Genomic DNA, 14,532 nt, shown 5'->3' on the forward strand with positions numbered 1-14,532 from the left:
GTGTCAATAAAGTTTCCCCTTCCTGGGACAATGAATTCACGGTGTTCTTATTTCAATTTCCAGGAGTGTATATATTATGATGGCCCCAGCGAAATACACTCCTGGAAATGGAAAAAAGAACACATTGACACCGGTGTGTCAGACCCACCATACTTGCTCCGGACACTGCGAGAGGGCTGTACAAGCAATGATCACACGCACGGCACAGCGGACACACCAGGAACCGCGGTGTTGGCCGTCGAATGGCGCTAGCTGCGCAGCATTTGTGCACCGCCGCCGTCAGTGTCAGCCAGTTTGCCGTGGCATACGGAGCTCCATCGCAGTCTTTAACACTGGTAGCATGCCGCGACAGCGTGGACGTGAACCGTATGTGCAGTTGACGGACTTTGAGCGAGGGCGTATAGTGGGATGCGGGAGGCCGGGTGGACGTACCGCCGAATTGCTCAACACGTGGGGCGTGAGGTCTCCACAGTACATCGATGTTGTCGCCAGTGGTCGGCGGAAGGTGCACGTGCCCGTCGACCTGGGACCGGACCGCAGCGACGCACGGATGCACGCCAAGACCGTAGGATCCTACGCAGTGCCGTAGGGGACCGCACCGCCACTTCCCAGCAAATTAGGGACACTGTTGCTCCTGGGGTATCGGCGAGGACCATTCGCAACCGTCTCCATGAAGCTGGGCTACGGTCCCGCACACCGTTTGGCCGTCTTCCGCTCACGCCCCAACATCGTGCAGCCCGCCTCCAGTGGTGTCGCGACAGGCGTGAATGGAGGGACGAATGGAGACGTGTCGTCTTCAGCGATGAGAGTCACTTCTGCCTTGGTGCCAATGATGGTCGTATGCGTGTTTGGCGCCGTGCAGGTGAGCGCCACAATCAGGACTGCATACGACCGAGGCACACAGGGCCAACACCCGGCATCATGGTGTGGGGAGCGATCTCCTACACTGGCCGTACACCACTGGTGATCGTCGAGGGGACACTGAATAGTGCACGGTACATCCAAACCGTCATCGAACCCATCGTTCTACCATTCCTAGACCGGCAAGAGAACTTGCTGTTCCAACAGGACAATGCAGGTCCGCATGTATCCCGTGCCACCCAACGTGCTCTAGAAGGTGTAAGTTAACTACCCTGGCCAGCAAGATCTCCGGATCTGTCCCCCATTGAGCATGTTTGGGACTGGATGAAGCGTCGTCTCACGCGGTCTGCACGTCCAGCACGAACGCTGGTCCAACTGAGGCGCCAGGTGGAAATGGCATGGCAAGCCGTTCCACAGGACTACATCCAGCATCTCTACGATCGTCTCCATGGGAGAATAGCAGCCTGCATTGCTGCGAAAGGTGGATATACACTGTACTAGTGCCAACATTGTGCATGCTCTGTTGCCTGTGTCTATGTACCTGTGGTTCTGTCATTGTGATCATGTGATGTATCTGACCCCAGGAATGTGTCAATAAAGTTTCCCCTTCCTGGGACAATGAATTCACGGTGTTCTTATTTCAATTTCCAGGAGTGTAGTTGAATGATTACAGCTCCTCACAGCATTGTCTGGAGCTGGGAATACAGTACAATCTAATGAAACCATTTCAATAATTTCAGAGCTTACAGAACGACCTATCATTGACAGTTGTTTAGGAGACATGCTAGACATTCCGCCATAGGCAGCTTATAATTGGAGGTTTTGATGACTTACGGCATGTGGATATTCTTGATATGGGACAATATTAACGTGAGAATGAAGGCTTAAAAAGTATTTTAAGGGTTGTATTGTATTGTATGTTAACCGGGGACCTTGAAACGACGGAGAGGCTCCGACCCCGCCGCAGCCGCAGTGGTTCACAACCCTACGACGGCTACCGCAGTCCATTTCACTCCTCCGCCGCCCCACACCGAACCCAGGGTTATTGTATGGTTCGGCCCCCGGTGGACCCCACAGGGAACGTCTCACCCCAGAGGAGTGTAACCCCTATGTTTGCGTGGTAGAGTAATGGTGGTGTACGCGTACGTGGAGAACTTGATTGCGGAGCAATCGCCGACATAGTATAACTGAGGCGGAATAAGGGGAACCAGCCCGCATTCGCCGAGGCAGATGGAAAACCGCCTAAAAACCATCCACAGACTGGCCGGTTTACCGGACCTCGACACAAATCCGCCGGGCGGATTCGTGCCGGGGACCAGGCGCTCCTACCCGCCTGGAAAGGCGTGCGTCAGACCGCACGGCCAACCGGGCGGGCTATTTTAAAGATTATTGATACTTACTCGAAATTTTCCTGGGCTTCACCTGCGAAACCAAAAGCAGTTGCACCAGTGTCTGAACAATTGCTGTAAACAGGAACCAACCACATCCTACTCAATCTTCAAATATCTGCATCTATATCTATTATCTGTAAGTTACCTTACAATATTTGGTGGAGGGTACTTTGAGCAGAAGTGTCACTTCCCCCTTTTCCTGTTCCAGTTGCGTATGTTTCACTGGAAGAACAGTTGCTAGTAAGTCTCTAAGTGGGCTTAAATTCTCTGATAATATATTCACGGTCTTTTGGCGAGATATGCATAAGTGTAACCAATATATTGGTTGACTCTTCTAGAAATGCACGCTCTTGGACCTTTAACATTCCACCATACCATGCCTCTCTTGCAGCGTCTGCCGCTGGAGTTTGCTGAGTATTTCCGAGATGCTTTCATGCTCACTAAATGAACCTGTAATGGTACATTCTGCTGTTCTTTGGATATCCTCTACTCTCTGTATCGGTACTCTCTAGTACAAATCCCATACACATGAAAAGTATTCAAGTACTGGTGGAATGAGTGTTTTGTAAGCTACTTCCTTTGTTGATCGACTACATTTCCTGAGGATTCTTCCAGTGATTCTCAGTAGACGTCCACCTCACATGTGATTATTTTTATGTGGTTGTTCCACTTAAAATTACACTGTGTGCATACTCCTAGATATCTTATGGAAGTAACTGCTTCCAGTGATTGTACTGCAATTTTGTAATCATATAATAAATGGTCTTTCAGTCCATGTATTCATAATATTTTACATTAATTTATGTTGAGAGTCAGTTGCCTGTCCCTGCACCAAGCGTCGATTCTCTGTAGATCTTCCTGCATTTCGCTAAGGTGTTCTAGCGTAATGGCTTCTCTGTATACAATGGAATCATCTACGAAATGCCACATGGATATTCCAGCATTATCTACTAGGTCATTTATGTATACTGTGAAAAGTAGTGGCCCTATAACACTCCCGTGTGACATTTCCGAAGTATTATATCTGAAGACTTGTCTTCGTTTACAATGACATGCCGTGTTCTGTTTGCTAGGAACTATTCAATTCAATCACGATGTTGGTCTGATATTCAATATGCTCCTATTTTGTTCATTAGGTGGCAGTATGGAACTCTACCGAATGCCTTCCAGAAGTCAAGGAACATGGCGTCTACCCGGGCACCTGTATCTACTACTTTCTGGGTCTCATGGACGAAGAGAGTGAGCTGGGTTGCACATGGTGGTTGTTTTTGCAACCCACGTTGGTATCTACGGGGAAGATTTGCGGTCTCTAGAAATGTTACAATACGTGAGCATAAAATATGTTCCAAAATTCTACAACAGATCGACGTCAGGGATATAGGGCTATAATTTTGTGCGTTTGTTCGACCACCCTTATTGAAAACAGGAATGACCTATGCTTTTTTTTTCAATCAATAGTAGCGCTTCACTCCTATAGAGATCTATGGTACGCTGCTGCTAAAAGACTGGAAAGTTCTTTGTCATACTCCATGCAGAATCGTTTTGGTATTTCCGCAGGTCCAGTGGCTTTTCCTCTATTGAGCGATTTCAGTTGCTTTTCTGTTTCTTGGTCACTTATTTCGATATGTGTCATTTTGTCATTCATGCGTTTATTAAAATGAGGATCTTGCTTTATGAAACAAGTTTGGAAGAAGACGTTGAATATTTAGCCTCTTCTATGTTTCAGTGCTACTATGGTCACAGAGTTTAAAATTGCAGGAAAGCTTTCTTTGCTTTCGTAGCAGTTTCCTAATACAGTTGTCAGACCAAGGTGGTTCTTTCCAATCCCTCACAATTCTGTTCAGTACATACCTGTCTAAAGTGTGTTGTACGATGCTCTTGAACTTTTTCCAGTGATGTTCAGCACTGTCAGTACTGGAGATGAAATTTTCGTACTGGCCTGTCAGGTAATCTGAAATTTGTATCTTGTCGTTTTTGCTAAACAGAAAGAACGTCCTTGTTCAACAGAGGCATTTACAATTTCCAAGGTGCAGCAAACAAATCCTAGAAATTACATCTTAGACAGTAGCGGTAATGAAATGACCAATCATTTCTACACAGAAGCACTACAGAGAATCAGTGAACCATATGTATTCGTCGTAGATCATCTCATAAGACGTCAGTGGAAGAAGTCTCTTGTTAAATGGATCTGGTTCCCTTCGTCGAATAATATTTGGGTGGATGCTACTGATTTGCTTATGACAAGGTGCGCAAACCTCTGGCAGTGCAATAGCATGGCGTGCACGATAGGAAGCATATCATCAGAGGTAGTGGTATTATCAACAAATTGCCAATGGAATATAATTACTGTGGACATGGAACCAACCTTGAGAAACAGCTAACACGTTGTGACTAGAGCAGACGTCAGTAGTAGGACAAATAGTGCGCCACCCCACTCTCCATTGCTGCCAAATGTATTCAGGATGGCGGATCTAAGATGATGGCCATAAATACAGCAATTTCACAATGATGTCATGATGAGAAGTTCAAATTTTGGCGGGAAGATGGGTCAATTGGGCTACCTCCACTAACCTATGCCCCTCCCCTCCACTCTCCCCTCCCCTTCCCCAGAAAATGGCGGGAAGTTAAAATTCCAGCAGGATAATGCAACACACCACGGCTACCTCCACTAACCTAAGAAAATGATGGGAAAAAAAGGCACTTCAGCTGCCTCCACTAACCTAGTCACTTGACTGCCACCTCTTCCTAGGAATTGGTAGGGAAAGGACTCAGCTTGTGCTGGATAGGATGGACGTAAGTCTTTATTTTCAGTTTTTATTTAAACGATTTGAGGCAGTAGTTCCATCCAGTGTGTCCACAATGAGGTCCGGAATCCAGCTGACCTAGTACAGAGTATTGCCACCAGAGGGCACTGTCGTCCCTCCTGTGCGGTAATCCAAGATTGTGCTCGAAGTCACATACAGGACATATGGTTGTATATGAGTCGAACGCAGACTATATGATGCGACCGTTGCATCCTGACAGAACATCTCCCTCTTCGAATGCATCAGCAGACTGCCATTAAATCCTACCTCGTTACAGCTCTATCTCAATCGATCACTCCATCTTTTCTCTCTCTGCTATCCTTTAACGCAAATACATGTAAGTTTAGAGGCAGATGGTTCACTGTTTTCCTGAAAAGCGTCAAATACAGTAGTCAACTCGCGCCTATCACTGTTACCCCAGTAGACATACAGTAGAATGCTGCCTCGACAGAAAAAAAGTGACTGTTTCCTTGGTTCCCTTCGCTTCCATGTCGACGTTTTCTCAGATTCCTCTTGCAGTCACATACATGTTCCCATGTATAAGAACTGTTCTGCGCCAACGAGAAGACATGCAAGTGCTTCCTCAGTTTCCCAACATTTCAGCGTATTCTCCCTCAATTTCTACGTATTTTCCGTCATTTATTCATTTCTATCGATTTTGTATGTCATTTCTACTCATGTGATAGCAAAGGGGAGAGTATGTCAAGTCATAAGAATCTCACAGATTTTTATATTTCCAGAGCCACAGCCGTCAGCTAGGTGTATTTCCAATACTTTGCTCATTGTCGAATGCAATATAAGAGAGTGCAATCGTAATATTTAATTGTACATACAGTGATAAAATATATATATGGCCTGTTTCCTAGGACGATTCTGCCTGCGCCGCTGGCCTGTGGCGGGAATTATTCATGTTTCTGGCTGTTGTCCGAATGGAGAGGCCGGTTGGGATGAAGGAATGTAGCTGAGTTAACCATGGCGTCCTCTAGACGTCCGAATAGCGGACTAATACTTAGTATGTGCTGGATAGCTTTCGTGAACGCGTGGAAATTTGAGAAGATTCAATATGGACTTGTGTTTACGCTGGACTCTTATTCACTCCCATGTAAATTGTCCGGTTGACTGCTTCTACACATTTCGCGCCTTTATTTAGTATAGAGAACATCGACTGTGGTTTGTGCATCTAGCAGGTGAAAGACGGGTGGAAGACACGTTTTGTGGGTCTCTGTAGGCATGAGAAACACCTTAGCTGACTTTGTAAGTTATAAGAATGATTCGGTATTTGATACATCACCGACATCAGTATTCGCAAGTGGAGATATAAGTTTCATCTATTTTTTTGGAGTTCTCGCGTAAAGGTCTTCGCAGACAGGATAAGTTTCTAGTTACTCAGTGGTTTACAGCATGCTTCACCTCGCTAAAGTTTCGGGTTTCTAGAGAAATAATTTGCAGTCTATATCTTCGGTGTTATACTGTGCAAGCGATACTACTATGTGCTTGATATTGAAAAGTATCGCGTAAATGGTATAATATTCTGGCAAACCATGTGAAAATACATGTCTTCGTGTGATCACAGTGTCTGGAGATGGGTGTAGCAAGCAGACGGGTAGGGGCCAGAAACAGTGATGCTTTTGTGCCAAGGGGAACCGACCCAGCCTTTGTACAACAGTCTTCGCAGTATATGTACGAGTGTCCAATGGTCGATAGCTATATGCAGGCTGTAGATGTGGCGATTTTATATGGTGCAGGTTAAGAATTATGTGTTTGCTACATCAATATGCTATATGGTACGTGGAGATCCATTTCAAGCCGAAAGATTCAAGTTTCCATCCTTAGTGGCAGAGCAGTTTATTTGAGTAAGAGTTTTTTTGTATATGACGATCTTTAGGTCACTTTTTCAGGGTTTAACTGTCAGTACAATATGGTGATCTGTACCAAATGGTTTTGGCATTGAAAGTTTCGTCTGCAGAAAGACAAAAAGAAGGTGGACAGTGCTTCCACACCAGCGGTATTAGTAATTTGGCGGATAATGCAGTAAGAGGCAATGATAATGCTCCATTCATTCACAAGACATCCTTTGTGCCAAGTCGTAGGAGCCTCTACGTAGTGGTGAGAACGTTTGCGTTTTGGAGATGTTTGTTGAAAGCAGGACTTAACGATTTCCAGGAAGGGTAACACGTGACAGACGGGGTGCCATGTTAGGGCTATCAGGAGTAATGCATTCGGCGTTATTGTGGTCTATTTTCGTAAACAGTTTCTGTTAGTACAAGAATTTCAATGTGGACAAGCTGAGACATCCTGAAAGTTCCTACAAAAGCGACCATTAACTATTTCTATGACACTTTACAATTTCTGAGAGGTCGACTAGGCTCTTATTTACATAGCCATGTGATGTCAGTATAACATTGAGAACCTTTTAGATGGTGAGTCGCCACGATAGCATTTTGCAGTGATTCGTCAGCCAAGGTGGGGAGGTAAACGCGTGCATGGCTAGATGCAGCTTGCATGTCCCTTTAGGAACAATGTACTCTGTGCTATTCTGGGAAGCATTGAGACAGATTTCTTTAGTGCGATCTGTGACGTCAGTATCCACATGTCGAGAGGTATTGCGCCAGCAACAATAAACACACATGCACAGCCCAGAGTCGTCTCATGTATGGGACCAGCGTGAGTGTGCCTCCCGGCGTGCACACCTTGGAGTTCTGTAGGGGGCAGTTCGCTGATATGTCCCGCTTGACAATAGCTCGAAATTGTTTTTTATGTGCAATGAGTGTTTGTGCACTGCATGATTTTCGGCTGTTTAAGCCTTGTGAGCTTGTTTGCATAACATTACACATGCATTATCTTTTGACAATTTATGAGATGTTATCATGTCTGTTGCATTATTTTGAGAACAGATGTGCAGGCTGTGCAATACATGATTTCGACAGTTGACAATTAGCAAGCGTGTTTGCAGAGCCTTTTACATGCTTTATTTTGACAATTTACGAGTTGTTTGCGTATCTGCACATCAGTGTACTGCATTATTTCGGTGATTTACGAGTAGTTTGCTTGTTTGTAGACTATTTACTGCGACCTCAAGCATGCCAGGGTGAGTTTTTTGTATCAGTGTAATAAATAAACTACGTGAAATCCGCCCCTAAATAAATTGTGTGCATTATTTCGACAGTTTATAATAAGTGAGTGTGTCTGCACATGAGTGAACTGCATTATTTCGGTAATTTACGAGGTTTTTTGCGTGTCTGTACATCAGTGTACTGCAACCACAAGCACATCAGAGTGAGTGTGTTGTATCAGAGTAATAAATACACTACATGAAATCCAATGCTACATAAATTGTTTCAAAATAAATACAGTCGCGCCTATCCAGCAGCCCAGAACAGGCTGAATCCCTTTCCCACCAATTTCCCACCCAGACAGCCATCTTGAATTATGTCACAGAAGGGATGCCCTCTGGTGGCAGTACTGTGAACTAGGTCAGTTGAACTCCGGACCTCATGGTGAACACACTGTATGGAGCTACTGCCTCAAATTCTTTAAATAAAGACTGAAAATAAAGACTTAAATCCATCCGATCCAGCACAGGCTGAGTCCTTTCCCCACCAATTCCTAGGAAGGGGTGGTGGTCAGATAAGTTAGGTTAGTGGAAGCAGCCCAACTGACATTTTTTCTTGCCATTTTCTTAGGTTAGTGGAGGTAGCTGTGGTGTGTTGCATTGTCCTGCTGGAATTTGAACTTCCCACCCTTTTATAGGGAAGGGGAGGGGAGGGGGTAGGGAGGGGGTTAGGTTAGTGGAGGTAGAAGAACTGACCTATCTTACCTCCAAAATTTGAACTTCACACTATGATATCATTGTGACGTTGCCATATTTATCGCCACCGTCTTGGATCCTCCATCTTGAATATATCACTGGACGTCAAGTCATAGACAGAATATTAGCTGGCAATTGGGTATGGGGCTAAAATTCATTTGTGTAATGAGTGCAGTTCTTCGTCCACTGTAAAAGCAGAAGGAGAAGGAGAGCACGTAAGTGTGTTTAGAGAGTGCATTGGGTTAGCAATGGCTGCAGCTAAAAGAACGTCAAAACTAAAACTGTCTAAAACGGCTGGAATCCTACCACTGTCAAGAACATCATATGGCATACTTCCATTCTAATTTCCTGCCATGGCAGGGCTTTCAGCTGTTGGTTCTTTAGCCAGCAGTGCGACAGCTATCACCAGAACAATGAAAAATGTGGAAACACACAACAGCAACTTAACGAGGCCAAAAGACATAATATTTTTAGGGTTCTATGGTTATTAAAGTTTTCAATTCTATCAAAAGTAAAGTTGAGCACATACCTCTATGGATACCTGTGTCTAATGTTCATTGTGACAGCTACAAAGAAGATGTAAAAACCTTAATCACGCAGCCCAGTCTGTCAGTTTAGAGGTGCAATGTCATTCACTTTAACTGTAAATGTTTAATTTTCAGTACTAAGCATGAATTACTTCCCACCAATCGAACTAAGCAAAGGGGAGTGTAGTACTGTGCTGGTGGGCTTAGGAATGTACTACATCATTCCTAGCCACACAACATTAAACTGTAATCTACATCAAGGAAGAGGTAAGGTTGTGCAAGTACCTCACGAGGCATACGACACTGATGAATTAAACTGATATTTAAAACAGGCCGTACAGGTCACGAGTTACACGTGAACTTCAAAACACTTAAAACTGAAATAAGGACAACCGATAACGCTATAGACTTTACAAAGGAAAATTCAACAGGATCACTACTAGGTTTTTCAAAGGGTCAAATTCTGAAGAACCGTCAGAATAAAATTTAGAAGTCAGCTCATTCAGTGGATATACTAATGGTTAATACAATTCGATTTGAGTGCAGTATTGCGATGAATTCATTTCTGAACAAAAAAGTGATCCATAAAATCTACGGATTCTTCCCAACAATCAGACCATGATATAAAATTGTGGAGACACCAAGCAAAGTCATTTACCTCCCAGTGATTGCTGAGACATAAAACCATCTTAAGTTAAGGATTTTGGACCAGAGGGACCATTTCGTCAATTGTCACGGTGAAGAGATTATGATACGCCTTCATTTGAAGCAGGATAGGGGTATGGTGTAAAACCAGCACACAGCCAGTGGCACTTCACTTTCCAACAAAAAAAAAAGTTAACACCAAAAAACTGTCAGTTTCTTAAATCTTTACGCTTAAAATTGAGCAAGAAGAATGTTATCACTCAGCATAACTGCTCCAGTCGTGTATAATTAATATTACCCAAACAGAGCTTTTGCTTCAGCAACTTTCAAAAACGAGGATGAGATCCACATTGTGATCCAACACCAGGATGCTTTGACCATTCCAAGCAAGAAAGGTATGAATGTCTTCTACTGCATCGCCTTAGACTGGAGCAGAATAATTACTTCGCGTATACATTAGATAAATAAATGATTTTAAAACTACCTCTCACGTCTTCTTATTTTATAAATGCACCCCTGACACTGTACCCTAAGATACATCATGACATGGGACTGCTCGCGGTAGACGCTGGTATAGTACTGGCTGAAATCTATTCCCAACACCACTCCACCGGCCTCGCTTATTTACTGCGGCCAGCAGGCTCATTGTCACTTAAGTGTACTCCTAGCACTCGTAGGCGACATTTTTACCACCTCTAGCATCCATAATGAAGCAGTCAGGTAGTGACAATGGTAGTAGCAGCAATAAGCACCCTTGTTTCGAGTTGGAGGCTGATGATGACACAGTTCCATCGAACCTCTTTGATTGCCGAGGGAGTGTACTACAGTGAAAGTGAAAAAGAATTACAGGATTTACTGAATGGAATGAACACCCTAATGAGTGCTGAATATTGACTGAAAGTAAATCGAAGAAAGACAAATGTTATGAGAAGTAACAGGAATGAGAACAGCGAGAACTTTAACATTAGGATTCGTAATCGCGAAGTAGACGAAGTTAAGGAATTCTGCTACCTATGCTGCAAAAGAACCCATGATGGACAGAAAAAAGGAGGACATAAAAAACAGACTAGCTTTGGCAAAAAGGACATTCCTGGCCAAGAGAAGTCTACTAGTATCAAACATAGACCTGAATTTGAGAAAGAAATTTCTGCGAATGTACGTTTGGAGCACAGAAGTAAATGGTACTGAAATATGAACTGTGGGAAAACGGAAAAGGAGAGAATCGAGGCATTTGATATGTGGTGCTGCTGAAAAATGTTGAAAATTAGGTGGACTGACAAGGTAAGGAAGGAGGAGGTTTTCCAGAGAATCGGCGAGACTAGGAATATATCGGCTACACTGACAAGAAGAAAGGACAGGATGTTAGGACATCTGTTAAGACATCATGGATTAGCTTCCATGGTACTAGACGGAGCCATAGGGGACAAGACACAGATTGGAATACTTCTAGCAAGGACATAGGTTGCAAGTGCTACTCTGAGATGAAGTGGTTGTCACAGAAGAAGAATTGGTGGTTGGTCGCATCAAACAAGTCACTAGACTGTTGATTAAAAAAATATTGCAGAGGGCGAGAATCTTGCACTTATCTCTCCTTCTCACTCTCTCTCTCTCTTGTAGTGCAAAATATATGAATTTGTTCGCCACAGATCCAAGCCTTTTTTTTCTGGATTGCTTCACGAAAACGGCTTCGAACTTATAAGTAGCACTCTTTGCTGATCATTCGACCTTGTGATGGAAACTCATGATGCACAAAAATGGGTTCAAATGGCTCTGAGCACTATGGGACTTAACATCTGAGGTCATCAGTCCACTAGAACTACTTAAACCTAACTAACCTAAGGACATCACACACAACCATGCCCGTGGCAGGATTCGAACCTGCGACCGTAGAGGTCACGCGGTTCCAGACTGAAGCGCCTAGAACCGCTCGACCACCACGGTCGGCCATGATGCACATTCCCATAGTGCTATGGAAGTTAATCCATGATATCTTAACAGATTTCCCACCATCCTGTCCTTTCTTCTCGCCAGTGTTTTCGATATATTCCATTTATCGCCGATTCTCTGGAGAACCTCCTCATTCAGCTTCGACACTATCCTATGGTTGACAGGTGAATGTTACTCCATGCATGAAGATGCTGGCTACACCATCTCAGGTTGTGTATCATGTATACATGTCTGCGTCAGTGTCTGTATTTTCCTCGTATTTCTTTCTTAGTGGGTGCCGCGCGCGGGATTAGCCGAGTGGTCTGAAGCGCTGCAGTCATTGACTGTGCGGCTGATCCCGGTGGAGGTTAGAGTCCTCCCTCGGGCATAAGTGTGTGTGCTTGTCCTTAGGATAATTTAGGTTAAGTAGTGTGTAAGCTTAGGGACTGATGACCTTAGCAGTTAAGTCCCATAAGATTTCACACACATCTGAACATTTTCTTACTTAGTGGGAACTTTCTTGCTGTATCAGAATTGTTTAATGCTCTTGCATCCACAGCATTTTCAGTATCACCAGGTTCAGGGGGTTGTCACTTAAATATTAACCTGTGTATGCAGATGTTGGCCATATCATCACAGGAGCCTGATGATGATGATGATGATATTTATGACATGAATTATTTTACAAAGTATCTCTTTTAATTGCGCGCGCGCGCGCGCGCGCGTTTGTGTGTGTGTGTGTGTGTGTGTGTGTGTGTAGGTGTGTGCGTGTGCTGTGCTCCTTCAGGAATGCTTGACAAATTGGAGGTGCATCAGCACCAGGACCATCAAGAACACTGACACCTACAACACTGACTGTGTTGATGACAATGCACGTGACCAGACCATTGTGAGCAGCTGCAGTAGTGCCAGTGTCTGCATCCTGACTTCCTTGGCCAATAACTGTCATGCCTGTGGTAACATTGTCCACGAGACAGGATGCAAATAGACCATCCTGAGCAGCAGTGCCATCAATTTTAATGTCACCACCACCATGAGCAGCATCATCATCATTGGGACGGGGGCTTCATAGTATTAGTGGTAATCAGCTACTGGTCAGCAGCAGCCCCTTGAGGATGTTCAGGCTCCCTGTCGACCAAAGGAGGGCGTCACATAAAATGTCTTTATACCTAAGTGAGGTGATAATGGCGAAATAGCGTTGGGCATCTCAGTTGCTAAGTGGTTTGATGATTTTACCCTGAAATCAATACAGACCCTGCTCTCTGAATTCTAAGAAAGAGATCCGTGCAAAGCTCTCCATAGAGTTTTCTATTTGAACATTCACATACACCTATATGATCCTATATGGGGGAGGTCGTTGCATGTCTGTCTTCCAAAAGACATAGCTGACAAAAGGCTGTTATTAATGCCCAAAATAGAAACAAGCACTGCTTTGTGTGGTCACTTTTCCATTATGAAAAGAATTACAAGAAAAATAAATAGTGATTAGAAAAATATCATGTGGATATTAGTGAGTCTTATCAACATGCTGGTATTATATTCCACATGTGTCTTTAGAAAGTCAGTAAATTTTAGAGGCAGGATAACCATTTACCTATTCTTGCATACAGCCTCAGGGAATGCAAGTCAGGTAATGGTTTTATTATACACAAAGTTGTTGGACCCTTTACTTATCCAGACTTACTGGTTGGTGTGCGACGTGTGGAGAGTTGTTCATCTCTAACAGTGAGAAACAACACTACTGCTTGATCAAAACCATGTCTCCCCTTCTCTTCGCCCAAATGAGTAAACACATTCCTAAATGGCATATTTTATCTAGGCGTCTAAACTCATTTCAGGTGAGTGCATAATTATTAAAACACCTGATGGATTGCTCTGCCGAGTACCACGTACATGTAGAAATACCTACTGAAGAGAATTTTCTCCACAAGGAGAACTCACTGATATTCATGCAGACACCACTTCAAAAACGTACTTACCCTTTGTCGTATACGCCGACTTATTGAATGTATTCTCACCCCCATGGCGGGATGTGAGAGCGATCCCACTGCCTCATATACTGTTCTCACAGAATGCACGTACCTTTCGCAGCAGTGTATCAAGTTCTATGTGCATATGATTAAGTCTTAACCATTTTGATTCGTACATTGGGATAATTCTGCAGACTGGTACTCCCTCAGTTGAAAACACTGCAAAGAATGTTGATGGTATTTATAACAACAACTTCCTATTACCGGAATACAGGTGGATAAATTACGGTACAAGAATGCAGAGTTGGTTGTTACATTTGTGGGCAGCTATTAGATAAAGACGCGGGAACACCACGTAGGGATCATTTCCATCTAACCAGCAAATTCCTTGATGCTGCAGACAAAACATGAAATTTGAATTACCAATTCCCAGGACACATCCCCATTTTCATCCTCAATTTAATCAGGTATGTTGCTCATTTCCAGCCCTTTGCTGATTCTGAAATGAGCAAAAATCAGGTTAGTGTCCTGCCTGACACCACTGAGACTCACATTTTGAAGAGGATTCCCAAGAAAGTTACAATGTGCTTCCTCAACTCA

Source organism: Schistocerca cancellata, chromosome 4, assembly GCF_023864275.1.
Source record: "Schistocerca cancellata isolate TAMUIC-IGC-003103 chromosome 4, iqSchCanc2.1, whole genome shotgun sequence".
Classification (NCBI taxonomy): Eukaryota; Metazoa; Arthropoda; class Insecta; order Orthoptera; family Acrididae; genus Schistocerca; species Schistocerca cancellata.